This window comes from Apus apus, chromosome 1 (genome assembly GCF_020740795.1).
Source record: "Apus apus isolate bApuApu2 chromosome 1, bApuApu2.pri.cur, whole genome shotgun sequence".
NCBI lineage: Eukaryota > Metazoa > Chordata > Aves > Apodiformes > Apodidae > Apus > Apus apus.
The window spans coordinates 18187694-18215521 of record NC_067282.1 but is presented as its reverse complement, the minus strand read 5'-3'; the positions used below and the strand labels follow the sequence as shown (position 1 = coordinate 18215521).

Genomic DNA, 27828 nt, shown 5'->3' with positions numbered 1-27828 from the left:
CAGAACTAAGAACTGTAAAAAGGCAAGATCTACATAGTGAAATAAATACTTTATTTATTTCATAATACTATATTTATTTATTTAGTTTAAACATCGGTTTTATTCAAAAGACAAACTACACACAAACTAAAGCTTATTGAAAACATGCAAACTTTGGTATCTCCTGAGCACCCTCACTGCACTGCAGCCACCAGTGTTACATGGGAATGCTGACATCTGGTTTCCAAGTGCTATGTCCAGGAACATTTGAATACATTTATTTAACACAACCTCTTGCTTGGGTCTTCCTACACAACCAGTACTAAGATTCACTCCCCTGTATGCATTAAGAGAATAAAAATTCAGGGTCAATCTCAAACTCAACTCTATTCAAGGTCAATTCTGTATGCAAGTGTATCCACACCAAGCACCCTATCATTTTCAAGATTCCTCACATGGCAATAATCAGCACTTGGCATATCAGTTCATGCCAGAACAAAACCATAAAGTTGACTATCTCTAAGTTTTAGGGTAACCACACTGACATACATTCCCCCCTGAAATACACACTTTCAATGAATTTCATGGCTGTTTAATCATGAAAAGGTGCTCATCAGCAAGAACCCAGCAGAGCATCCAGCCTTAAAAAATGCTAGAAGTGTTAAGTGGTAGACAGTTAATTTTACCACTCAACATGCTGCTTAAGGATAGCCTTTATTATAAGTGGAATATAAAGGTGAAACTATGCAAGGAACCAAAGGACCCACACAAGAAGTTGTATCTAACTGCTTATCTATTACTTATATCTAAATGCATATCTATTTCCAGGAAAGCAGGTAACACTAGACCACAGCAACAGACTTGAAAGATGACCTAAGTGGAAAGGGATGAGTACAGTAACAGTAGCGTAACACTATGCTAAAGATATGAAAATAGGAAGAGCAAAATGAAACACTGAAAAGTAAAAAGAAATAGTAGAAAGTGGCCTTGACAAGGCATGCCAGGAGGTCAAATTGTCATTTGATATATCTTAACTTTTACATTTTAAAAAATTTTAATTCTCCATTTTAAAAAATGTAACACTTTGTAGGGAAAAAAATGCATACTGAATGGCTAGATCAGAAACAGACCTGAGAACAGTAAAATTACTTAGATGTTTGGACTGGGCAATGAAATACAGGCCACTGATAAATGTGAGTCACAGGACACATCTCAAAAACACTCCTTACTCTTGCTCCACAGGGACCAGTGAAGATTGAGAAATCAAAACTATTAAGTTGCTAGCTTTTGCTGGCATTCAAAAACTTCACTTGAGATATCAATACGTAATATGCACAATTCTTTTAAAATACCATTTAATTAGTATTGGTTCTAGGAAGCAGGTTTGGAAGTACTCTGTTAACTGATATGTTGCAACAAATGCTACATATTTAGCATAGATACTAATGAGAAAAGGCTCCATAACAGAACAAGTACCCTATTTCTATTTCTTAAGAGGTATAGTTGCATTGGCTACATATTTTATATGACTGTATCATGATTAGTGACTACACTAATCTGTAAGTACCTAATATACAGAAGTAACAAGCATTATTTAAAATTTGTAAAGCTACAAGAAATTTGGGGTACAGCCAGTCATGTACAAACCAATCAAATCTGAAAAAAAAAAAAAAAGGAAATCTCAAATGCAAGAGGATGAGATCTAGCAGATCTAATGTATCCTGTAGAACTACATGTTAAGAAATAGACCAATTTACTCACTATAGTACTGCTGATTCTGTAAAGAAGTTAAATTTCCCTGTAACATACTTTTTTTTCAAGTCAGTATAATTAATGTAATTTTAAGAAGCCGTTTTTAAACACAATCTCATGCATTTACAATTTTAAAAATAGTTTTAGCCAAATAGACAAAATTCTTATTTTTCTGTTATTAGGAGGGGAAAAAAAAGTGTTGAAATTAACTGACAGTAAAGTACTGCATATCAACAGTGAGAATCTTCCAGGTCACAAATTATATCATACTTAATTTTAACACTGGAAGTTTAATATAATAGCTGATGTTGGAAGGGACCCCTGGATATCACCATAGCAAAACCATTCCAACTCAGAGCAGTGACAAATTAGAAATGAGAGCCACTTTGTAAGTCATCAGGTTGTTATGGTCATACCCAAAAGAGTTTAGAATATCTACAAGGATACAGATTTCTCAGCTGTTCTTGAACACCCTTGTCCAGTGTTTGATTATCTTAGCTATTCAGAATTCCTTTGCTGCAACTTATACCTGTTACCTGCCCTCCATCAACGTGCATCTCTGAGAAGAACCTGGCTTCATCTTGGAATCACAGAATGGTTAAGGTTGGAAGGGAACTTAAAGATCATCAGGTTCCAATCCCTCTGGACCCTTTCCAACAGCTCCATGTCTTTCCTGCGCTGAGGGCTCCAAACCTGTACACAGTAGTCCAGGTGTGGTCTCACCAGAGCACAGTAGAGGGGCAGAATCACCTCCCTGGCCCTGCTGGTAGTGCCTCTTTTTATGCAGACCAGAACACAATTGGCTTTCTGGGCTGCGAGCTCAAACTGGTGGCTCACGTCGAGCTTCCCATCTACTACCCAAGTCCTTCTCCTCCGGACTGCTCTCTATTAATTCCCTCCTCAGCCTGTATTTGTGCCTGGGGTTGTGCCAGCCCAGGTGCAGGACCTTGCATTTGGCCTTGTTGAACTTCTTAAGGTTGGCATGGGCCCACCTCTCCAACCTGTCAAGATCCCTCTGGTTGCCCTCCCCTCTACGGTGTCAACCAGACAACACAGCGTGGTATCATCAGCAAACCTGATAGATACACTCAATCCCACTGTCCCTGTCACTAACATAGATGTTGAACAGCACTGGTCCCAATACTGACTCCTGAGGAATGCCACTCATCAGCTGCCTCCATTTGGACACTGAACCATTGACCACAACTCTCTGGGTGCAGCCATCCAGCCAGTCTCTTATCCACTGAGTGGTCCATCTGTCAAATCCATGTCTTGACAGTTTGGAGACCAGGATGTTGTATGGGACAGTGTCAAATGCTTTGCAGAAATCCAGGTAGATGACATCAGTTGCTCTTCCACTATCCACCATTTCTGTAGCCCAACTGCAGAAGGCCACCAAACTGGTCACACACCATGGTGAGCATCATATTGGCTGTCACCAGTTACCTCCTTATTTTCTATGTGCCGTAGCAGACTTTACAGGAGAATCTGTTCCATGATCTTGCTGGGCACAGATGTGAGACTGACTGGTCTGTAGTTCCCTGGGTCTTCCTTTTTCCCTTTTTAAAAATAGGGGCTATGTTACCTTTTTTCCAATCAGCAGGAACCTCACCAGACTGCCATGACCTCTCAAATATGTTGGACAGAGACTTAGCAACAGCATTCATCAGCTCCCTCAGGACCCATGGATGGACCCCATCAGGTCCCACAGACTTGTGCACTGTCCCATTCTTTAGATGCTCATGTAGTCGTTCTTCTCCTGCAGCTGGGAGTACTTGATTCTCCCAGCTGCTGCTTTTACTTGATGTGACCTGTGTGATTAGGCTGGAGCTCTCGCCAGTGAAGACTGATGCAAAGAAGTTGTGAGAACCTCAGCTTTTTCAATATCCTGCGTAGCCAGGTTTCCTTCAGGAGAGGGCGTACATTTTCCTTGGTTGTCCTTTTTTCCCTCAACGTGCCTACAGAAGCTTTTCTTAATTTTTCTCAATACTTCCCCATTAACTAGTTGAAGTCAGCAGTAACATGTCCTTCCAACCTTTTCTTTAAACTGAACACACCCATCCCCCTCCGCTCTTCCTTTGTTCTCTGCTGCAGCGCCCTAAGCATCCTGGTGGCCGTCAACTGGGTTTACTCCCATATAACAGTATCTTTATTAAAACAGGGTCACAGCCACTACTGTTTCCATACATTTTTTAAATGAAGATGCTTTACTAATTGTCAAAAAGGACTTTTAATGTTATTCTTCACTGGTGCTTCCTCATTTTTTTGTTTTGTTTGGGTTTTTTTAAAATATTTTTTTTAAACTAGCATGCAGCCTACACTCATATATACAACCCAGGAAAGAAGTAACTACATGGATAACTAGTAACCATTACACCTAATGGCACACCCAGTTTCTCAACACCTGATTGCACAAATCTTTTTTACTAAGAATTTTTTAATCCTTTCTTGTTACTTTCGCATGTGTTCAGAAAAAGAAGGCAGCATCATGCAATAGCTTGTAAATGAAGAAGTTTGTAGATAAACCATTTCCCTTGTGTTTAACAATACCATCAGCTAGTAGTCTCAACCAGAGGCTTTAAACCCTGAGAAATACCCAAACATGGGCTAACAGCCTAGTATTTTTGGCCCAGTACGGACAAGCTGCTTCAACACAAGTCACCTGCAGTGACTAGCATTCAATGTATCTAGTAATTCCGAACAAGAAAAACTGAATTTAAGAGAATACGTATAGGAGGGAAACCCCCATAGTCTATGAACAAGTAAACAGTCAATTAAGCTACCATACAACAAAGGAAAGAAAATGTTATCATCGTAAACAAAGGAGACAAGAACTATTACAGAAAGTAGTCCAAATGCAATGCTGAGGTAAAGCTGACAGGGAAATGGGATCCAAGAAAAGAATGGCTATGGTCAGCAAGGCAAATATGATAGGGTTTCACAGCAGCACATACTGGCTGGCTGCAGGTTACCTTGTGCCATCAGAACTCCAGTTTATACAACTAGTTTTAGAAAGTAAAAGGTAGATTTATTCCTAAATTACAAGATGTGTATTGTATTTGTTAAGGCTGCAGTTTTACAATAATAAACCACATCCAGTCTAGGACACAAACACAGTGGTTTTGAATTCCCAGTCCTCTCCCACTTTCTCCAGCACAATTCTTCTCTCCCTAGCTGTTTATGGGTCCTAACTGCCCACCTGCCAGGGAAGCTAGTGTGGTAGAAAGCTGAAACACAAAAACCAGAGTAAACACTCAACACATACACAGCTCCCCCTGAAAAAAAAATTTAATTGTGATGATTCATGGAGATAAACTAACTCCCAAAAAAAGAAACAGAAAAGGTCAGTTTTGGTACAACAAAGAGAGGACAATGACAACCCTAAGTCAGGCTTGTTTAAACAGTCATGAAATTAAAGCATGTAGGCTTATTAGAACTTAACTCCATTCAAAAGAACACTATATAGCATTTGCTTCGAGTCCAAATCTGGAATAAAGACCTACAGAACATAAAATGTACTCCAAGCCCACCAAAAAATTAAAATAAAAACTTTGCTAGTGGGGAACTTTTCAAATCCTCTTTAAACTTTTGCCTAAAAAGAAGAAAGTGACAACTCAGTAAGTTATTCCAAATCTTAGTTTACCCGGCTCTTCGTTATCTTACCTGTTAAAAGGCTACACAAGAAAGAAATTTAGTCTTTCACACTGGGCGGGGGGGGGAAGCACACTATTATCTGTTATTGGGCACATAGCCTCTCCTAGACCAGGATAAGTCACACCCTAATCTGTTCTCTTCTAATTGAGGAATAAAATGAGTTTCTAAAATCTGTTAATAGCAAGCATGCTTTCTACTCCAAAGTCATTCTTGTAGGTCTTCTTTGAATTCTCAAATTCTTTTTAATTACTAAAAAATGCTGGAGTTAGTTAGATCATAACTGCTGTACTATACACAATATTAGTCAGATCACCTCAGTATCTCTATTTTTTAATTCTATAGATAGAAGTATACATAACGATGGCCAAACAAAGTGACAATGTCAACAATTCCAAGATACATGCAACATTTCTGTCTGGTAAAAAAAAAACAACCAACCTTTGTGGTGCTCTCCATTTTCTGGCACTTCTAAATTGAAATTATTTTTTCATTAAATGTATTGCAGAGAACTTATTTTGCCTTTCTAGATATGACTTCGCTTCTTTAACAGGGCAACATCTACCAGAACAAGACCTCACCTTCTGAATCAACATTTTTCAAAAATAACAAAACCACCACTACAGCAAAATTCCCCAAAACTCATGCATCCAGAAATACTAGTTATTAATTCAAAAGATGTCTGGTAAATTCTTCCAGCTTACTAAGAATTCTTAAATGTATTAGCTAGTGTATTAATCACCAATTCTTTCTCCAACAAAATGATGAAATTATTTCAGGTGTAACAGAACACCAGGTCATGTTCCCTTTTCCACACGCACACAGCATCCCCCACCAAAAAAATACATACATATAAAAAAAAGGAAGACACTGGGTGATGCCACACTTACGTATTGCAAACCTTATCACAGGCTCCTAGGAGCCGAAGTTATGGACCACACTGTGCTAGCCACTGTACTAACACAAAATAAGACTGTTCAAAGAGCAAACCGGTTAAACATAAGGGACAACAGATGGAGAGAGACAAAAAAAAAGAGAATACAAGGAAACAGCACCACTATAAACAAGTTAGAATTAGTTATTAAGGATGGTGTGTTTGAGTTCCAGGGTGACAAAAAAGGTGGTGGTTTTGTTTTGGTTTACTGGGCTTTGTGTCCTAAAGTGCTTCTTCTGCACTACCAGGTTGCAACTGCATTAAAAGGGTGAACACAGAGAACTTCCCCAAGCATGAGAAGCATCACAGGAGAATGAACAAAAGTGCTGAACTGCCTGTGATGCCACTTCCTAAACAGCAGTTAATCTCATTAACAACAACAAAAAATATTTAGAGAATACCCTTCACAGTCAACCCCCAAATTTAAATTACAGGTACATAGCCTGTTATTTTACAACCATAAAACTTAAGATGCAAGACCAGACAGTCAAGCATAGAAGACAAGGAAAGCACTCTTGTTCAGGATTCTGAATCTGTATCAACAGAGCAGTATCATTTTTACCATGACTGCAAGAAAAAAACTGATACCAAAATATACAATGATCAAAGGCAGTGTGTGAGATGTAGCCATGTGATTTACTAACCCAAGTAAACAACAAATTGTCTAGTAACAATCAAGACAGTTTACTCAGTGGAAGAAATATGCAGTCTGCTAGAAGAGTAGAGTGTGCTGTGCCTAAAACAAGGACTAGATTATGAGCTTAAACCAAAGATCTCATGACAACACTGTCCACAAGAGACAGCACTGAGAGTTTTCTTTTCAGGAAGGAAGGATTGCCTTTGCGAAAGCATACAGAGTTAAAGGTCAGATACCCACAAAGAGAAGTCAGAAGTACACACTGAGATCTAGCTGGTACAGAAGGCAGCAACTCTAGAAGACACTTCAAGGTCATCTATACAGAGATGACAGCTGCATTTGTGAGTAAGATTAACAGAGTAATTTCTAGAGAAACCTGAAGTAGCACTAGGGTAAATGCCAAACTGTAAAGGTCGCACATGGATCTAAAGAAAAGGAACTCCAAAAAGTCAGGTTTTCACCAAGATTAAACTTTCAAGGAGAGGGAGGGAAAAAAAAACGATAGCTGCATCACCAGTGCACTTATATTTAAAGTTCAGTATGGTTCCGTGGCACAGAAGAACCTAAAGGAACACATGATGCCAGTATGTTTCCAACAAAACTCTGCAAGACTTACTGTCTTCTTCCAGTGCCATATTCATAGCAAATGAATCGATAAATTATTGCATGTAGAAAGCAACAGAACTCCTCCATAATGCCACTGTCCTCTCCTGATGATCCACTCTCTTTGACAATCCCCACAAATTAAGACTCATGAGCTGTGCTGCAGGTATCTAAGCAGTTCTTGTCTTATTGGTTAATAGCACGTGTGAGCAACTGTGCACCACTACTCTGTGCAATCTATTAAATAGGGGAAAAGGTGGAATTAAGATGACATCCTGCTTAGCATGTCCCTCTAACTATTGAAACTGCTAAGCAGGAACTATGCCTTGATAGACTACACAAATTTAGGTATTACGGCTTTTAGAAGTTACAGTGACACAAACTGAAGAATTCTGACGATTTTGTAAGGAAATAAGTTTATGAACTTTTACAGTTAAGTATAGAGTACCTAATTAATTAATTTTAGGTAATGCAGTAACATATTAAGTGCTAAGCACTCCAAAGCAATAATTTCTGCACAACAGCCATGCATAATTAAGTAGTCTAATAACAGACAAACCTAATGAAAGCAAACAAAAAACACCACAATCCTCTTGTGCTACTGACACTCCATATGGCTGGGAAAAGGACTAGTTACACCTAAGTACATTTCAAACCACTATTGCAGCTACTCTGTTCACAGCACTGAACACTTGCTTCTGCACCCTTGCCTCAGTGATGAATTCCTGCCATCCCCATGAGATGATTCTCCAATGGCTGATGGTGGAAGAGGCAGAGAAGGAAGTCATGGTGAAGGTAGCTCAAAAAGCTTGGGTAACACAATGAAAGATGGAATGCTTAAACACCAGGACAAACATACAAGTGTAAATACCCTTCAAACACAGAATAGTTTGAAAAATACACTGGTAGCAATCATGTCACTGGAGACTCTTCACTGACCACAAAATTCAGTAAGCTCTGTTAATTTAACTATGTTGGACTACTAAAATCTGAATTTGTCATCAATGTTATAGCCATTGATTAAAATAATTTTGCTCTGATAGCTAACTGGAGTAAGAAAACAACTTTGGTCATTGACATGACCACTCCACAAGATAATTTAAGTGAAGGCGTAAGAATCCCTCAGTAGACAGTTATGATCTAACCTGTCTATAAAGGACAGTTGTTGATCTCATGCAGTGCAACTGTTGATGTTCTCATCCATAGAGACATACAACAGCCTGGAGAAGAGAAGGCTCTGGAGACATCTTACAGTGGCCTTCCAGTACCTGAAGGGGCCTACAGGAAAGCTGGGGAGGGACTTTTCACCCAGAAGGGCAGTGGTAGGACAAGGGGAAATGGTTCCAAACTGAAAGAGGGTAGATTTAGGTTAGACATCAGGAAGAAATTCTTCACCATGAGGGTAGTAAGGCCCTGGAATAGGTTGCCTAGGGAGGTTGTGGAAGCCCCCTCCCTGTAGGCGTTCAAGGCCAGGCTGGATGAGGCTTTGTACAACCTGGCCTAGTGGGAGGTGTCCCTGCTCATAGGAGGGAGGTTGGAACTTGATCTTTAAGGTCCCTTTCAACCTTAATCATTCTATGATTGTGACTTTCAGCAGTTGAGTTAAACTCAATGTCAGCAGACAACCAACTCCTGTAGCATACACAGCTTTAAGGTAAGGCAAGTATTACCTCAGCCTTCTCAGAAGGGACAGTTTACTAGTATTCTGAACTTCAAATTTCAATCCCTTCTACAGCTAGGTTGAGTTCGTATTTATTTGTGATGGACACATCTGGAAAAAAAAAAAAAAAAAGAAAAGTGTTCCATGAACAGTAGATTCTCCATTAGTAACAATACTTGATATAAATTCTTCGGAGAACTCCTCATTCTGCTTTTGCTACAGAGTATATCAATGGGTTACAGACTGACACAGTATGATAGAACTTCAGTAATTCTGTATTTAGTCCTCAAAAGCAAAATGAAAGGTACTGTAAACTGCTGGACTGCTCATGATGATGCTGGACCAAAAAAAAAATCAGCAAAAATCTGAAAGAGGTTGTACCAGCTTTGGTCCCACATCTCTCAATATACTTGAATCAGATCCGTAGAAGACAAAGAAACTTGCTTTCACTTTTTCACTGGCATCATTATTAGCCAGGGTAAGTAACAGTAGATACAATCACATATTTGGGGTCAAAGTGGCTTAGTAACAATATAAAGTAAATTTATTAGATACTCTGATTAAAACAGTATTTTATTAAAACAAGTTATTTAGTTTAACTACCTAATAATGTGTCATCATCACTTTATTCTTCAAACTGTGGCTGAAGCGTTTGTTTCCTAGAGCTGACCTTGCAGCAGTAAGCACTAAATACATTCCCTCACACAACAGCATGGCGTTCCATGTGCCCCAGGATACACTTTTTACCTCCAGTCACATGACAGAGAAAAGGCTGTACCACTACCATCACAGTTGGAGGAGAACCATGTGCCATCTAGTAGGATGCTCTGGTGCAGGATGTTAGTGTAATTCACAAACCAGCTGGCAACTCTTTATTGAGGTTTACTGAATCTTAGCTATACAGCTGTTCTTGGCAGTATTCTCATCTTTTCATAGGCAGCAACATTTTTTTCAAATCAGCTCCAGTACACAAGATCCCTTTTCACTCTCAACACAACAGCCTTCCTCCTTACAAAGCACTATTTGCCTTGATCACTTTTAGAAGTAATTTTTCTAACATGAGGAAGCAAAAAAAATAAAAGTAGAACAGCTATTAGACTGGAATGCATAATGAATCAGAAGTAAAATTAGAAGGTAGTTACATCCAAGACACAGTAAAGAGTTAAAAATTACAATTAAAATGTATATATTACAGTAGTAAGCCAAGGGTTAGAACAAACCACTTTGTTAATAACAGTGCCATAAACTCTCGGTGTCTTTCATGAGGTGGTAATTTTAGAAGCTCAGAATTAATCCAAATCCAATGCCTTCCTCCTAAGCAGTGAGGTTTTGCAGAAAACCACTTATTCTTTGTATACGTAAGCCACCCAAATAGTGACAAAGAAAGTTGCAAGCTATGCAAACTTGGGAAATCTACTTCGCAGAATGGAGAGGGGAAAAACAAAACAAAACAAGACAAAAAAAATATTTCAAGATACAAATGGTGGAGAAAACTACAGCACTGGAGCATCCCTGTCCCCACATGAAGACCCCAGAGGGCAGGGCTGGCGCGGCCTTTTTGTTTAGTTCCCGGGCCACACGTGAGGAGGGAGGAGGGAGGGAGGGAGGCTGTGTCCCGAGGAGGAAGGGAGGCCTTGGCCCAGAGCCTCAGTTCCCACCTCCTCTCCCCACCTCACTTTCTCCACCACACTGCTTCGCGATTTCAAAATTCCCTGGCACAGCAAAAACCACCCATTATTGCAGAAAAAAACACCCATTATTAAGAGGCACAAACAAGAGTTAAAACTACACCCCAATCCTCCGGACCGGGATTGGAATTCAACCTCTCTTTAGCCAACCCAACACCCAAGAGAGATGACAATCCCACTTGGAAAATCCCACACAGATGAAACACCGAAAATACTGACTATTAAGAATCTATGGGTTTCCCCAGTGATCTCCAGCTTGTTGGGGAAGGGGAAAAGCAGATGGTTCAGAAGCTTCACCACAGTTCACAACTGCCAATGGCACCCAAGAAAATCACCCAAGCAAATCTGCGGGTGCGAAGAACCAGCATAAACACACAAAGGAAGAGATGCTGGAGTATGCTCTGCAAATTGCTGGGCTCTTTTCAATCTCTCATTCCCCTTCTCACCTTCAAGACAGGCAGGACATGGGATTGGAAAAAGAAGGGGGGAAAAAAAATTCAAGATGGCTAAAGGTGTCTCGCCATGGTTTTTAATACACGCCGTAGAACTCTAGAGGGCACCCGAAATATGCCCTCCCCCTCCCTCCTGAGCCGGGTAACGTGAGCAGCGACAGCAGCCCGTCGTCTGCCTGCCGGAGTGGGTATTGCAGGAGCGATGTCTTGCAGCAGCAGCGCCCACCCCAAGGAGGAGCCGCCTCACAGCCATTACCGGGGCTTCGCCCCAGGGCAGCAGCTGCTGGACCCAGGAATTTCCCCACCCAAGCCTGGAGGCCCCTCCTTCTACCCCTGCCCCCGGAGAATAAGGGTGGGTGGGTCAAGATCTCCCTAAGCAGGTCTAGCAGAGGCAGAAACAGATACGTAAATAGCACTCACAATGGAGCTCCCTCTCCTTGTTGGTCTCTGCCAAGGCTGCACCAAACTGGGCTGGAGCCTAAGGGAAAGACACGGGGTTAACGCGGGGCAGCGCGGAGCGGGCAGCGCCCCCGGGCAGTGTTTCCTTTCCTTGGCCGGGCCAGGTACCGCCTGCATCACCCACCACTTCCCTTTAATCCCAGCCCTTTAAATAAATAAATAAGACAAACTGCCCTCCCACGGGGCGGTGGGTACTCCTCAAGCACACCTACGCCACCTGCCCCCGCTGAAGGAGGGGGACAAGGAGCCTCCCCGGGCGCAGTGCACCGGCAGCTTCTCCGCGCCGGTGCGGGGGAAACGGCAGCGGCGGCACTCGCAGCGGGGAGCAAATATTACCTGCTAACTTGCCTAAGCTGCCCTGAACCGGCGTCCCGGGGGGTCACAGGACCCTCCGTGGAGGCGGCTCAGCAGCGGGCGAGCGCCTCGGGCCCCCGCACGCTCCCGCGGCAGTTGCCCCCCGTCTCGGGTTTGCCCCCCTGCAGTCGGCCAGCAGCACTGCCGCCTCCTGTCCGCCATTAGAGAGACCCAGCCAAACAATACGGGAGGGGAGCAGCGACGGCGGCAGGATCCGCGGAGCGCCGGGCAGCGGAGGGAGGGAGGCATCGACGAGGGGGCGGCGAGGACGGTGGGTGGGGGAGGCATCGGGGCAGAACAACAGCCGAGGGCCCGGTGAGGAAGGCAGGGAGGGAGTTAAAATAGGAGGCGCTAAACCAAACCCGGCCCTTCCCCCAAATGCCCCTGCCCCCCCCCCCCCCCCTCAGGGCTAACCCCGGGCGCCCCCCATTTGCCCCCGTCGCCCACCTCCGGCCCACGATGGTTGCCCGCGGGGCTGCCCTCGGGGCTGCCCGCGCCCCCTCCGCCGCCGCCAGAAGTGCTGGCGCGCCGGCGACGACACCGCGGGGTACTTAGCCCGCGTAGCTGGGAGGCACGGCGGCTGCTCTCCCATCCCCGCCCTGGGGGCAGTTCCGCGCCGCCAACTGCCCGCCAGCCAGCCCCGGAGGCGCAGCGCCCCGCACCCCCGCCTTACCCGGCTCCCCACCGTTCCCAGGCACGGACCCCCCCGCGGGGGACGCACGCACTCTGCGCTACTCCTCCGGCGTCTCAACTCTAACTCGGTCCAGTCCCGGGCGAAGCGCAGCTGCTAGCGAAGGGGAGGAGGAACCGGGCCAAGCGAGTTCGGGGGAGATCCGCCCCCCTGCCCCGCCATTGGCTCCCCCAGAGGGCGGGCTCTCGCGCTGGGCCAGCCGAGTGGCTGGGCCGCCCATCCATCGGCGCCGCCCGCAGCCGGTTGACCCTATAAACTGCCAATCTTCCTCCTGGCCATGCCCGGGGTTCTTCCCACTTTGATCCATCAGGTTTAGAGGAACCCGGATTGTTGCCCACCGGCTCGCTGCCCGCGCCCGAGGGCTGCGCTGGCTGTCCCGGCGCAGCGCTTGACAGCCAGCAGCAACTCGCAGAAGTTGGCGCTGCCGCCGGGCCGTGCCGCTAGCGCTCCGCCGGCGCGGAGGCTGCGCTGCGCTGCGCATCCCAGCCTTGCGCTCGGTCTCCGTGGGCGCCACAGCCCCGGCCGTGGGGCGAGGGCTCCCTTCTCCCTCTCCGCCTCCCGTCGGCGGGCTACAGGGCTTAGCAGGACTCTCCTCGGTGGTTTTTCGGGAGGTCCTACCCGCTCCTTTCCCCAGTAGGGCTTTGAACCTGGGGCCATTTCCATGAGGGACAGAGCGTGGATAATGGAAGCGCTCCCACAGGGGAAAGGGAGAGCGTGTGCGTATCCCCGGGAGGGCGCCTCCCCCGCAGCCGGCCCCGCCGGGCAGCGCCTCCGCGCTGTCCTTGCCCTGGGACGCCCTCCTGCCCCCACCCGCTGCGGGGGAGGACGCCATGTCAGTCACCGGCATGGCTCCTGGAGGAGCTGCTGGTGGTGGTGGTGGCAGCAGTGGTGGCGTCCTCCATTTTGTCTGAGGCTCCTGCGGGGAGCTTGGGACCCATTCGAACCGATGTGAGGCGCCGCGGGGCGCCCATTTGAGGCGCCTCTGCCGGGCTCGGGCAGGAAGAGGAGCCTGGTGCCCCCGGCAGTGCCGCGGGGTGGGCAGCAGGGCTCCAGGAGGCGACGGCGGCCAGGCGCCGGGAGCCAAGCTCCCCGCCCGCCCTCCGCCAAAATGGAGGCTGCGCGCTTCCCTTGCGCGGCGCTTCCCCCCGCGCTGGCCATGGCACTCAAGCCCGCTCCTTCGAAGACCTGGGGAGCTCAGCCTCCCGGCTTGCGCGCTGGTCCCGCTCTGCCCCGGTTACTCGTACTCCTCTGTCCAGAAGAGGGAGAGAGAGAGAGCCAACAGCCTGCCTGCCGCCCCTCTCCGGGATCAGTCCGTGTCAACCCCGTGGAGCAGTGTCCTCCGGAGAGAGCCTCGTGCTTGCGCCGGGAGCCGGGTTGGAGCCGCTGGCGCCGTTCCCAGCCCCGGGCCGGGAGCGTCCCGCGGTGCAGCCTGCGGAGCAGTCACTGGTTCCTGCTGCCATCCACCATGGCTTGGGGTGCTTGGTAACAATGCTCATGGGTGGGAGAGACCAGAGTTCTGTTCTCTTCCATTGTCAGAACAATACATGTACTTTCTTCCTAACGATCCCACATGGAGTTACAGGTTTCAGTCAACAGCTCAAGCCAAAGCTTCTCCAACATTGTTACTCCATGTTGCTGATGGGAATCGATGTGTTTTTCTCACACCATCCTGGCCACCAGATGAAGCTTGGAAGGGCTACTGGGTGTGGGGGGAAGAGTTACTGGGGGCTGGTGCCAGCTGGCCCTGCCAGCGCTCACGCCTGAAGGAATGCCGTGAGCTGATGGTGAGACAGTCCTAAGACAACCCTGCCAAGGAGAAACGTGCCGTGGTTGAGGACCAAGACCTGTATTGAAGGTCTCCTCAAAGTTGCCCTGTAAATTCATAAACTTTGTTCTGCGGCATCACACCATCCAGCTGATTATGTTCATAGTAAGCAGACAGATGTTGAAATTTCAACATTTAATCTCATACACTCCATTAGGTCACCCTCCTATTACCACTGCCTTAGCAATAGACATTACCTGACAGTGTTACCTAGGACTTTTGTGTAGCAATGTAGCAAGAGACTATTTTCATTAATGTTTTAGGTTATACAGTTCAAACAAATTCTGATGGTTTTGCTTGCATTTTGGAACTGTACTGAAAGGTATTTATAATAAGTCTGTAACTCCAAAGAACCCTTGTCCCCCTGTAGACATGTAACCCTATTTCTGAATTTGTATGTTCAAATCTAGAAAAAAAATAATAAAATGCCCCATAGTTTTTCCATCATTCTTTCAGTTTCATCAGGAGAAAGGAATAAAGACCTATGTAAATTCCTCTTAATCTCTAAAACCATGTATAATTCAGATTATTTTTAAGAATAATCCAGATCAAGTGGTTCTTTTTTATGGTTTAAAAGAGTTAGCTTTAGCAGTAAAATCTCTTTGTGTACACCAGAGATCTGAAATGAATGTATTTATAGGCTCCACACCGCTGGTTTCATGGACAGGCCTGATGTCAGCAGCTTCACAAAGAAGTGTCAAACGTATTGACTGGCAGTGGAGAAATTCAACAAAGCTGAACCAACAGTGTACTCAATGACTTACAAGAAGAGTGACATCTTTCTATCTGTTGTGGAGTAAAATTATCTCAAAAAGCAGTCAACTGTATTTGAACTGAGGAGTAATCTGATATGTTTTAGAGAGTTTATGTTTGAGCAGTAATCTTAAGAACACTACCAAGCCAACCTTCAAGTGTTATGTAGTATATTGTAGGAACAGAATGAGCATTGTTTAAAGCTACCTTCTGCTATCAGCAATAATTATCTATGATAAAGAACAGTGGAATTCATTCCAGAATTAGAAAGAAACATATTCTTTTGACTGTAGGACTTCTTCAGCCTGAACACTGTTTAGGTTTACATTAATCTAACTGGGTGTTTCAACCGAGTTGTGAGGAACAAAGAGGCAACGATTGAACAAGATGTCCTTCACTGTTCTATATATGTGACATTCTGAAAGTGTTACATCCTTTAGAACACTGTTTACTACAACTGGTTTGAAGTCTGGCTTGGAAAAGGATTGTGTTTGGAATGCAGATAATACTTAAGTTTAGAGAAATGCCTGCGTGTTTCCACATTGTATTGGTTGATGGAACATGAGTTTTCCTGATCACGGCATAATGGAATTCTGGTCTACTAGTTAGTTGCCCAACACAAGTTCAAGAAATAGTAGTGGAAGAAAAAAAAGATTAAAAAAACAAAACAAAACCAAAAAAAGTAAAATCTTAAGAGCACCTAAGATCAGTAACACCCTGATAATTTTGCTTTTATTATGTAATATTCTCCTCTATTGGTGTTCTGATTTTGGAGTTTCATTAGGTCTTGCAACTTTTCTTTATAAACTAAAGCTGTTGATTAAAAGATACCGTGTGAATATATTTGTACTGTACATAACAGAACCCATACCATAAAATAATTGAAAAAAATTACTTTCTACAAAACACTACCTGTGGTTTTCATTATGTTTTTTGAACTACATATACTTTTCATAATATTTATAAACAAATCAGTATGTATCTATAAATAAATTGCATTCAGCAGTTTAATTTGCAGCTTACGTAACTAAAAGTGATCTTTCAGAAGGTCAAATAATGAGATAATATACACTATCCTAGAATATTGTTATTCATTGAATGATATGTTTTCCAATTAACTTTATGCTACATGTCATATTTCAGTTTTGAAAAAGTAAAGAATAACTTATGTTCTTAACTGGGCAACCTCCCCAGAGAAGACATTCCGATACAGTAAAGACTAAGAATGCAATACTCAATAAAAAGTTATTCTGGAATCACTTGCAATAAGTTCACAATAATCAAATAATTTTTACTTGCAAAATACTTTTATTTGGTTTTTTAATATTTGAGGATTATTGTTGGATAAATCTCTTGTCCTTATGGAGAAGAAATAACAGAATAAAAACAGAATATATGATTTTCAGACTAGAAGAGACTCCCTAGTCACAGAGTCCAGTTTCTTGCTATTACAGGAAACTGTCATATAATCCCTTCCAGAGACTTTTCAAGCTCCATCTTAGTGGTAGTTTGATATGTTTACCCCCTACTCCTATTGCAAATGTGTTCCAGAACTTCATTGTTTTGGTGGTTAGAAACCTTCTTCTAATTTCCAGAGTAAATTTATTCAAGAATCCATTTGCTTTTGTGCCAGTATTCATCCTTTGGCTTAAAGAGCTCTTCTCCCTCCCTGGTGTTTACCCCTGATATATTTATAGACAGTAATCATATTCCCTCTCAGCCTTCCTTTTGCTAGACTAAACAAAGATCTTTTAGGCTCTTCTTGGTCAATCGTTCTTCATTCCCTTCATCATTCTGCCAGTCTTGACTGCCACTTGTCCCAGTCTGAACTCATCTGCCTTTAATATGGGTTCAAATTGCCCTAATATTCCATTTTAAACGGAATTGCTACATTGTACAGTACATTACTATTTCCACATCTCTGTGAAAAATCTCAGTCTTGGGTGTGCAGTTGATTTTTTGCACAACTACATTAGATAACCACCACCTATTCTAGTAGTATCTATGTTCTTTTCTACACCACACATTTACTGGGAAAGTTCTCTGTTAAACAGCAAAATTTTATTAGCCTCCAAGAGCATGACCTTGCATTTTGTATTATAGTAGTTTGTTTTGTTTCCATTAGTTCAATCATCAAAGTCTTTCATTGTTTTTCCATATGACATCCCAATGCAGCTGTGTTGATGATGCTGCCTAATTTTTTTTTAAACCAGCCAAGGCAATAAGCTTATTTTCTCTTATTTGCCAAACAATAAGATCAATCCCAAGAGTAACTCCTGAAGAAATCTATTAGTGACACTCTCCAATTTTACACTCTCATGTTCTGTACAGCCTGCTGCCATTTCCCTCATTTTGCTCTGGTAAATAGAACTTTATCTCTGAGCTTTTCAATATGTAGTAACGCTTTTTTGCTAGCCAGTCCTTCTTTCCCTGAAAGCTCTCTACTTATTCCAAATAATCATTTTCATGCACTGTGTTAGCACCTGCCCCTTGAAGGAAAAGAAATTGATTAAAAGAATTTTAAACTCCTGACCTCCTCATTTCAGTTGACTTGCCTAACTAGGTCCTTCAGTTTACCAAAAAGTGCCTTAGGAAGTCAAGTTGCTTAGATACAGAACTGCTTGTTTTCTTTCCATGCTATTTACACCACATCAACTTTAAGATAATTTTCTACAACTAGCTTTTCTACACCATCCCCAAACTGCAAGTCCAAGTCTAAAATAGCATAATTTCATGTTGGTTTAGTGACATTTTGCTGAGGAAAGCTGTCAGCTATGACATTCGACTATATTTGGGGCCCTGCCACCATTAATAACACTTGTTCTCCAACTTAGGAAACCAATTAAGGAAAAAAAAAAAAAGCCAATAGCTTTTTGCCACCCTAGCAAGTTGAATTGACTTGTGTGTCAGGCAGATTCCGAAGCCCCCCCACACTTCAGACAGCACTGAAGTGTGTGCAGCCTGAGGGAGGACAGAATGACTCCATTTCAGCAGGAGGGAGCTGTTGCAAGAACCTAGTTTCTCATCTTACCGTAACCATCTTTGGTGCAGATGTATGGATTCAGATATATAAAGAAAATTCCCTATTCTTTCTAAATCCCATTTTTCCTGGGTTTTCATTAGTGGATCTCAAAAACTCTTTTATCACAAGTACTAATAAAGTGTTCGATTTGGTAAATCAAACCTTTTGTCTGTTCTCCTCCTAAGCAAGATTTCTGTGACCTTTCTATGCTGACATGAACATTCATGTGGCTAAAAACTGGCCAGTTCTCAGTTGGATCAACAGATTGATCTTGCTGCATGTGCAGTCAGATGAGGGATAGTGCCAATAAGGGGGTGCAGTGGGAAGCACAGGGGAACAATGCATGTCCCATTTGTGAAACTGCGCTGCTAGCCTGCATACATCAAAATGATGCTACTTACATGAAAAGGAATTAGTAGGTTTTGGCTGGTGGTATTACCTTCTGCTTTATCTTAGTAAGATCCACAAGCTAGTTTTGAATTTGTTATTAGGGTTGTTTAGAGCTGGCTGAGAGGAAAAAACCTGCAAAATATGAACTTCTGAAGTGAATTCTATTGAATAAGGCTTAAAATTGGTCAGTTTAAAAATATATGAGAAATGTATTTATTTATTTTATTTAAAAATAAAAATATTAAAAATAATAACAAGATTCCTTTCCTGTGATGATGGGTTTGACAATATTTTGACACATATTTCATAGGAAAAAAACTGGAAAAAATTGTAATAAAAAAAATCCTTTTCATTTTCAAAGCAATTTTTTCTTCAGTTTCATCTAAAGTGTCTGAGCCTTGTCCAGCAATGAACAAAGTTGCTTTTTAGGCAACTTGTCCTTTCCTGTTGGGTGAGGACTGTACCACGGTCAGAAGTATCTTCAGATTGGATTAATGCATTGCTGTTTTATATGCTAAAAGGCCATTTAGAAAAATTGGTTAGGGCAGGACACAATCAGGAAATTTACTACAGAATCCTTCCACATCCCCAATTCTGAGTCTGTTGTGGTCTTCTATTTACTTCTGCAGTCCTCCAAAGGTCCATTGCTCCCTTTTAACTTTCTAGTGTCTCTTAAGGTACCTTCCCTTCAATCATAGAATCCTTTAGGTTGGAAGGGACCTTAAAGATCATCTAGTTCCATCCCCCTGCATGGACAGGGACACCTCCCACTACACCAGGTTGCTCCAAGCCCCATCCAACCTGGCCTTGAACACTTCCAGGGAGGGGGCATCCACAGCCTCCCTGGGCAACCTGCTCAAGTGTCTCACCCCCATCACACTAATGAATTTCATCCTAATGTCTAACCTAAATCTACCGTCTTCCAGCTGAAAACCATTCCCTCTTGTCCTGTCACTACAAGCCCTTGTAAACAGTCCCTCCCCAGCCTTCCTGTAGCCCCTTCAGATACTGGAAGGCCACTATGAGGTCTCCGCAGAGCCTTCTCTTCTTGAGACTGGAGAAGGTATCCTGTACTAGGTATCCTAGATATCCTATGTACTAAAGGAAGGAGCAGCCTATGGTAAAAATACAATGTAATCTCATAAATAAAAGAGTTATCATAGTACATATATTCTAGGATTCTAAGAGTTCAAGTGCTCTCTACTTTTTGAATGTTTTAGTGTCTGTAATCTTAACACTTTCCAAGTTACTTTTAGGAGGTAACTTCGTAGAAGGCAATCTAGAAAATCAGCCATCAGAAATTCTATCTTGTTGAAGCAAATTTACATCCCTGGGGCTCATCCAGAAAGTTCAAACTCAGGAGTTGATACAACATTTCAGGTTACATGAGCTAATAGCAAATAAAAGCAGGAGAAAACTATTATTCTGTGCAGCTCAGTCATTAGGGAGAGATAAACTAATATTTTATGTTGTCTCTTTACCAACTAACTCAGGAATCCTGGATCCTAACATGCATTACAAAGGGACCATACATTCCATTTTCTTCTCCATCACTACCTGCCCTGCAGCCTATGTCTCAGTCTTTTAATTCTCTCACATATTTCCTAGTCTGAGGATGCACATCCTAGCACAGTTGAGGCTTATATCACATTCACTTATCACTTTAAAACCTTGTTCCAGCTCACATCCTTTCCTTATCTCAGTAATCATTCAGTCTCCTCAAGCATGTCTTCTTACTTCTTTATAGTACTTACTTCTCCCTGCTCTCAGGTCTTGGCATTATAGCAAGCTGCTCAGGAACAATTACAGAATTTGCACCTCAGGCTGGAGTGTGTCAGTATGGATGGAATCTAAGAATTTGTCAATCACAAGCTTGTGCAAACAGATTATTTTCAGACTTAAAGGAAGTTAAAAACATAAAAGCAGTCAAAACAAAGGTCTGTTTAACCCAGGATCCCATCTCTCCGAGTGGAGAAAGGTGGACATGTAGAGAACAGGAGAAGACAGCAACTCTCTCAGCCTCCAGCTTATAACTTTTGCAAATACATGTTAAATTGATAGAAATCAGGAATGAGAGAGGTGGTAAACAACAGGCTGCACATATGACCATGGATCATAGTTGTTAAATACATGGATTTCAAGGTTTCTTTTGGAACAAACAGAAGGTATTTATGGATTTCTATGGGCTCTGCCCCATGGCTTTTGGGTAATGTAGTTACCCGTGTGTCACATTTTAAAGATTCAGGATTCCAAGACACCTAACATTGACCATGTTACTAAAAGAAGCCCAGCCATCCCCAAGTCATTGTTCTGCTATAAACCCACTGAGGTAGGTAGCTTCCTTCTCTACTAAGATAGAATTGCTAGACAAGTAAGAGGTAGAACATTGATGTAACGTGAAAGAAAAAGTTTACAACCTGCAGGAGAAAGCTTAATCTGAACTTAAAATATACTTTATAATAAATCCTTTTACAACAAAGCCAAATACCATAAATTTTAACTATCTACAGTTTATGGACCTTTAATTTAATGGGAAATTGTCAACAGATACATTTTACTGAGTGAAAAAATGGAGTATGTCACTATATTTCTAGTTATGTTGGTAAAATGGAACAAAAGTAAAGCTATTAAAACACCTGTGAGGAAAAATCTTAGGCTGGAAACTTGGCTCTACAAAGTCACTCTTCAGCACACAGAATTTAAAATGGCTAGAAATAATTAGTGGAAAATCGCCATTATGAAGGGCTCTCCATCAGAAGATGACTAGGGAATCAGAGAGCCCAAATTAACGTAATCATGTAATTCGTGTAATCTGCAAATGGGAAATAAATTAGTATCAGAGTCTGCTTACACTATACCTGATAGGTCCCTGATCATACCAGCAAAACTTACGATGCTGTAATTCAGAGAAACTCTTGCTTTAACTTCTGTGCAGACCCAAAAGTAAGAAACGAGAGGCCACTTTCCCCTGTGTATTGGAGCAGTATGTAACACAACGTGTTTCAGCCAGACATTTAGAAAATGTAATTGGGGGTCTTCCTTGTTTTCTGACTGTAAGCCAATTAATTAATAAAGTTAATCTGTAAGGGTATGTCACCCACATGGAATGATATAATCATTTAATAAGAGAATGCAAGGAAGAAATAGGCATTTTAATATTTCTACATGCAAGCTCATCAGTTGGGAAGAAATTTTACCATCTTTAAGAGTCTAGGTGCTCTATCCTGGCCAGTGCTAAGTGGGTCACAGTGAAATGTGATCCTTCAGTGCTGTCTTGTAGGCAAAAAGACCATTATAATCCTTAAATGTATAAAGAACAAAATATTAAGAGGTTGTAGGGAAGTTATATTACAATTGTACTCAGCGAAGTGGTGGATCAGTACTGAAGCACATGGTCCAAACCATGAAAAAATAGACAAGACAAATGAGAAAAATATGGAGAGTAACAAAGAGAGTGAAAAAATGGATATACAATGTTGTTTTTGTCTCATAAAACTGCACTATGTAGATGGTATGGTATTTCTGTCTGTGTGTTTCACCATTTACTGTTTAGGATAATCTTGATGTTCACTTATTCTAAATGCCCAACTTTTGGATGTCTGAGTGTTGGAAGAAAACTCAGAAATTTAGAATGATGCAGTTATTTTGTGTAAGATGTACTCTGCATGCATATACAAGTTAAAATTGCAGTCAGAGAGGCACACAATTAGTGCTGCAGCTAGCACTGAGCAAGGACATCCTGCACTAACTAGGCCCAGAAGGAGGGAATGAATCAAGAGGTTTAAAGAGTGTCTCATGTAAATCACCAACTTGGCAGAGAAGACTTGAAGTCTATATGGATAATTGGACCTAAGGAATGCAGAAGGTGATAAAGAAGAACCAAAATCAAGAAGATTGACAGCTAAACCAGTCTTGGGCAGTTGAAGCTGTAGAAGTTGTGATATTGTGTCCTTTAGGTGAACTTAACTAACAAATCACTATAAGGAGGATGGACTTGGAAGAATACTATGGTTTGTATATAAATCTGTAATGGAAAATCTCGTTTGGTATGCTTCATTTGTTGGAAGACACCAAGCACCCAGCTTTGTGCAAGCCTGCAATACATAACAATGTCTCCTTCCTAAATGTAGTCTCTTTGTCTGTATTTCGGGAGCTATCTTAAAACGGTCACATGAAGAGAGCAAAGCCAATCTGTAGTGAGAGACACAATTGTACTCAGAAGCTTGGGTGAATAGCTTATTACAAATCCTAAATGTATTTAAGATTTCTCCCATGGGAAACTTGTATCTGGTAGTACTAGAGCTCCTTGTTTACTGCCTAGGCCTTGAAGTCAGACATTAAAATAAAATAAAATAAAAGTACAGGAAGCACTAGAACTACTTATCAGGTTTAGGTATGGATTCTTCATCACTACACATTTTCAAATCACAGTTATATTTTTCCCCCTAAAAGTTATAATATAACTATATTATAATTTTATATTATAGCACAATATAATACTACATAATATTATAATATTATAAAATAGTTATATAAACAATTATAACTATAAAGATATGATATAAAATAATTCAATATAATATAATAATACTATATGATATTATAAACATGACATGACATAACATAACGTAATATAAAGTAATATAATATAATGTAATGTAATGTCATGTAATGTAATATAAGCAGAGATAAAGAAGTTATCCCACTCTACTCGGTACTTGTCAGACCACACCTGGAGTATTGTGTTCAGTTTTGGTCCCTGCTCTACAAAAAGGAGGCAGACAGGCTGGAGAAGGTCCAGAGAAGGGCCACAGGGATGATCAAAGCACTGGAGAATCTGCCGTATGAGGAGAGGCTGAGAAAACTGGGTTTGATCAGCCTTGAGAAAAGAAGGCTTAGGGGAGACCTTTTTACCATGTTCCAGTACTTAAAGGGTGGCTACCAAGAAGATGAAGAGTCCTGATTTACAAGGAATCACTTGGAAAAGACAAGGGGTCACAGACACAAGTTGCTCCTGGGGAGATTCTGATTGGACACAAGAGGTAAATCTTTCACCATGAAAACATGGTGAAAAACAGTCAAACATTGGAATAGTCTCCCAAGGGAAGTGGTAGATTCCCCCACATTAGACAGTTTTAAGTCTCAGCTTGACAGGGTGTTGAGCCATCTCATATAAACTGTAGTAGTACCTAGAAAGATTGGAGCAGATGATCCTTGAGGTTCCTTCCAACCTGGCATTCTATGATTCTATAAACTCACATGAGAATTAATTCTGAGCAATTCTTTTGTTCTATGTTGATTAGGCAACCAAGGGTCTATTCTAGAGTAAATCAGAAAGCCCTTCCTGGCTTTCTGATCAGTGAAGCCATCCTGGGTGTCCTTTTGTCATTAATAGGGCCCTGATAGTTTTAATAGAATCAAGAATTAGGAAAAAAATGGAAGAATGTCCTGTGAAACTTGAACTGTATGTGGTCTAATCAGTTTGTCAGAGGAAGACTGATGAGTTTCATGTTACTGTTTATTTAGAGGTGATTATACATAACTCTATGGCACATCAAGGAACTGGAAGGAAAGGAATTCAGAATGTAGTACTACTACAAAAGAGTTACTATCACGTTCTTCTCCTGCTATAAAAGAAAGATAAAATTGCTTGTATATTCTTCAGAATATATATATTTTTTTCATTTCTTTGGAAATAAGTGAGATTGCATTAAGAAATAATTGACTTTATGATTTATTTTTTTTCTTCTGGGGGAAACAAAACAATACCCAAGGTTTTTTGGAAGGCTACTGAAACTAAATGGAGGTATTGTATTTTCCACTACACAACTTTTTGTTGTTCACTGTTGGTTTTGTTGTTTCTGTTAAGTACTCATTTTGGTAAGGGATCATTTCAAGGGTTATTAAATTCTGAGGTAAGCATAGCAGGAAAAAAACTTGTGTTTTATTTACAAAGAACAGTTAATAATAGTTGACCTGTTATTATTCCTGAATTGTGTTGCATTTCTTAATTCTGGTTTTCCTCCAGCAACAAATAGCAACGGGCTTAATTTTCTTCACATTTACCTAGATGCAAACTTGGGTAGATATTTTAAATTAATAATTATATTGTTGTCAAATTCTATATTTGCTGGAGGAAATTATCTGATTCAGACATTTTTGCATGGTTTAATGGCTGCACTCAGAATTTGTTTAATTCTATATCAAGCCTGTCACTGCTGGGAATATAATCATCATAATAAAGGTATAAATCCAATATGATGCTTTCAGAATTAAAATTAAACTATTTTACTAGAAGCAGAAGCACTGAGGTAAACAGGAATTTGGACAGTACAAATTAAAAGCAAAACTTTAATTTCTATATTGTAAAACGTGCACTTTTGTAGTAAACATTTCTTAGTATATGGAATGAAAGTCTTAAGTGTTTTAATTTTCTTTCTTTCACTGACTCAGCTTCACAGAATACCTACCTCTCCCAGATCCCTCAGTTTTATAAACTCTAAAGCAGATGTTTCTGGAGCATTGATAACTTTTAAATTTCTGACTAAACGTGAATTGTAAATAAATTAAAAAAAAAAATAGAGAGATGCTGCACCATTCTCCTGTTTTAGCACTCTCATTTTCTACTTGTCACGTAGAAGTTGATATACTGAATATTCCCAGGCAAATACCAGCTGAGACAGTGGTTGTCTTGAACATTTGTCATTGGTCTGGGGAACCATGGGTATGCTTCTTTGCTGTGAAATGAAGGAATCATGTTCTATTTGGTAGTAAGTAATTGAGAAATATTCTACTATGTTCATCATTTAAAAAAAGACTCAGGAGAAAAACAGAATTAGCTAACCTATTAGGAAAAATCACTATGAATTTTTTCTGCATATCACAGAACTTCTAAACATGGGAATGCAATAGTGCTTTAAGATGGAGCAAAGCTAATCCAGTATATTGTGCATAATAAAGAAATAAACATAAAAGTGGAGCACTTGGAGAGTTCTCATTTTGAGATGTTATCATCTTGAGATGATACTGAAGGCTTTTGCATTTTTAACTCTGAACACCTTAACCTCTGTAGAACACAACCATGTTTGCATTGATGAGAAGTTCTGAGAGCTGGAAAAATATCACCAGTATTCGTATGGAAAGCAACTTACTTCACCTATAGGTAACATCTACAAATTTTTGTTTTCAGGGTTGGAGGCAACTCCTGTGTTGAGTGGTAGCTGGATCCAGGTGCCCCTTTTTATCCACCACATGATAAAAAGAGTGCACCTCAACAGGGGTGGTGACGTGGGAGGAAAGCTAGGAGGGATGTGACTTGGACTTTCTAACCCTGTTTGTGATTGAAAAAAGGAATACCTGGAATGGCAGATGTCCAATTAGAGAAACAAACTATGGTTTTGGACACTTGCTGATGAAGATACAGAGATAAAAAGTAATGACCAGCAGAGCAATATGGACTTCTCACATTTGCTATCAGTGAAGGCAAGTGAGACTATCAAGATACACAACCAGAAGCAGCTCATTAGTTGTGTATGGCACAAACTGAATCCTGTGGAATCGATGAGATACAACAGGAAACCACAAGTAGTGTGCAACTGCTGGCTAACTTGTATGGTATTATGATGAGAAAAAGGAAGTGAAGAATTTATTCCATTTTTAGTTGCTTAAAATTACAGTTCAGAATATACCAAAGATAGTGTGAAGCACCAGATCAGTTATTCCTGGGAAACTTGCCACTGGGAGTGGTAAAAATGACAGTCATCATCGCAGACATAGTGTAGTACCTTCCACAAATAAAAAGAAATGACAAAGTCAAGGTGAATGACAACCATAACATAGGCAAAAGAAGCTGTCTTGCACCTTTGGGAATGGCTAATTGCTCTGCAGCAATCTGTGCACACCGAGTGATGAGGAAGGGTCAGCATGTGTCAGTGTGTCTTACCAGCTCCTGTTAGAACATTAAACAAATATTCTGGCACTTTTCAGATAGCGATTGAAGAATGCATAATTAATGCAATTTGAACTACTGTGCTGTATCTTTGGTGCAAAAGAAGTCTAAATTGTCTGACGTATTCTGTGCAAAGAACTGGAAATAGTGAGAGTAATAAGGCCCATGAACATGAATTCCCTGAACAGACCGTAAGTGACAATGGCTCAGTTCACATATGAAGAGTTCCAGCTGCTTTTTGAGGAAATGGTATCAAAGTGACACATCAGCCTCTTACCCTCCTGCCATGAATGGATTAGTGAAATAATTCATTCAGCCATTTGAAAAAGCAATCTGTGCTTTGTTCCTGCATTGTATTAAGCTAGCTAGTTCCAGCTAGTTAACAGCACAATAATCTGTCTGTAGAAACACACTCTACCACTGTTGTTTATAGGACTTAATTTAAGATCTCACCAGGATGTCCTAATCCCTAATCTACAGAAGGATACTGAAAATAAATATGATGGCTGAATAGTCACAGCTAAAAACATCTGAGCAAGCAGTTTTCATGTAAAAAAAAAGTAATTTCTGAGGCAATTTGGAAAAGTGGAGTAATTAGGACAGAGACTGGTTCTCTGCTTCACTAGGCTGAAATCTCATAGAACTAATTAGGTTGTGGAGAAGACACGGAATGCGAATGCTGGAAAGGATATCTCAGGGTTATGTAGTCCATCAGTTTAGCCCAATGCAAAATTAATTATATCTTTATCATTCCTGACCTGCTCTTTAAAACTTTAGTTACCTTGTTATTAAACAACCTCCACAACATCACAAATTTTATTCCAACACAACACCTCCAACATTCAGAAGTTTCCCCTAACAACCAGTTTGAATCTTCCTTGCTTTTTCAGAACAAATATGCCCAGACTATATTCCTAATTTCTTTCAGGTCATATTTTCTAAAGCTCTAGTCATTCTTTTGGTTTTCTCTGGACACTTGCTTGTTGTTCTGTAGCTTTGTTGAGAGCCCAGAATTGGACAAAGTATTACA

At 41.4% G+C, this 27828-nt stretch overlaps 1 protein-coding gene across 8 annotated transcripts in view; it reads right to left on the bottom strand.

The window, feature by feature from the left end:
* The window catches only part of ZMYM2 (zinc finger MYM-type containing 2), a 94328-nt gene extending 81354 nt beyond the window's left edge, over window positions 1-12974 (bottom strand). For 6 of the 8 annotated variants that reach the window (XM_051609243.1, XM_051609234.1, XM_051609293.1 and 3 more), the window contains exons 1-2: window positions 12843-12974; window positions 11777-11834 (exon numbers count right to left, since the gene is read on the bottom strand). The gene's annotated coding sequence lies outside the window, so the exon portion shown is untranslated. Of the gene's footprint in view, window positions 1-9226; window positions 9328-11776; window positions 11835-12842 lie in introns of all 8 variants that reach the window. The other 2 variants (XM_051609251.1, XM_051609258.1) reach the window with 2 other exon arrangements.
* Between the last annotated feature and the right edge of the window lie 14854 nt (window positions 12975-27828).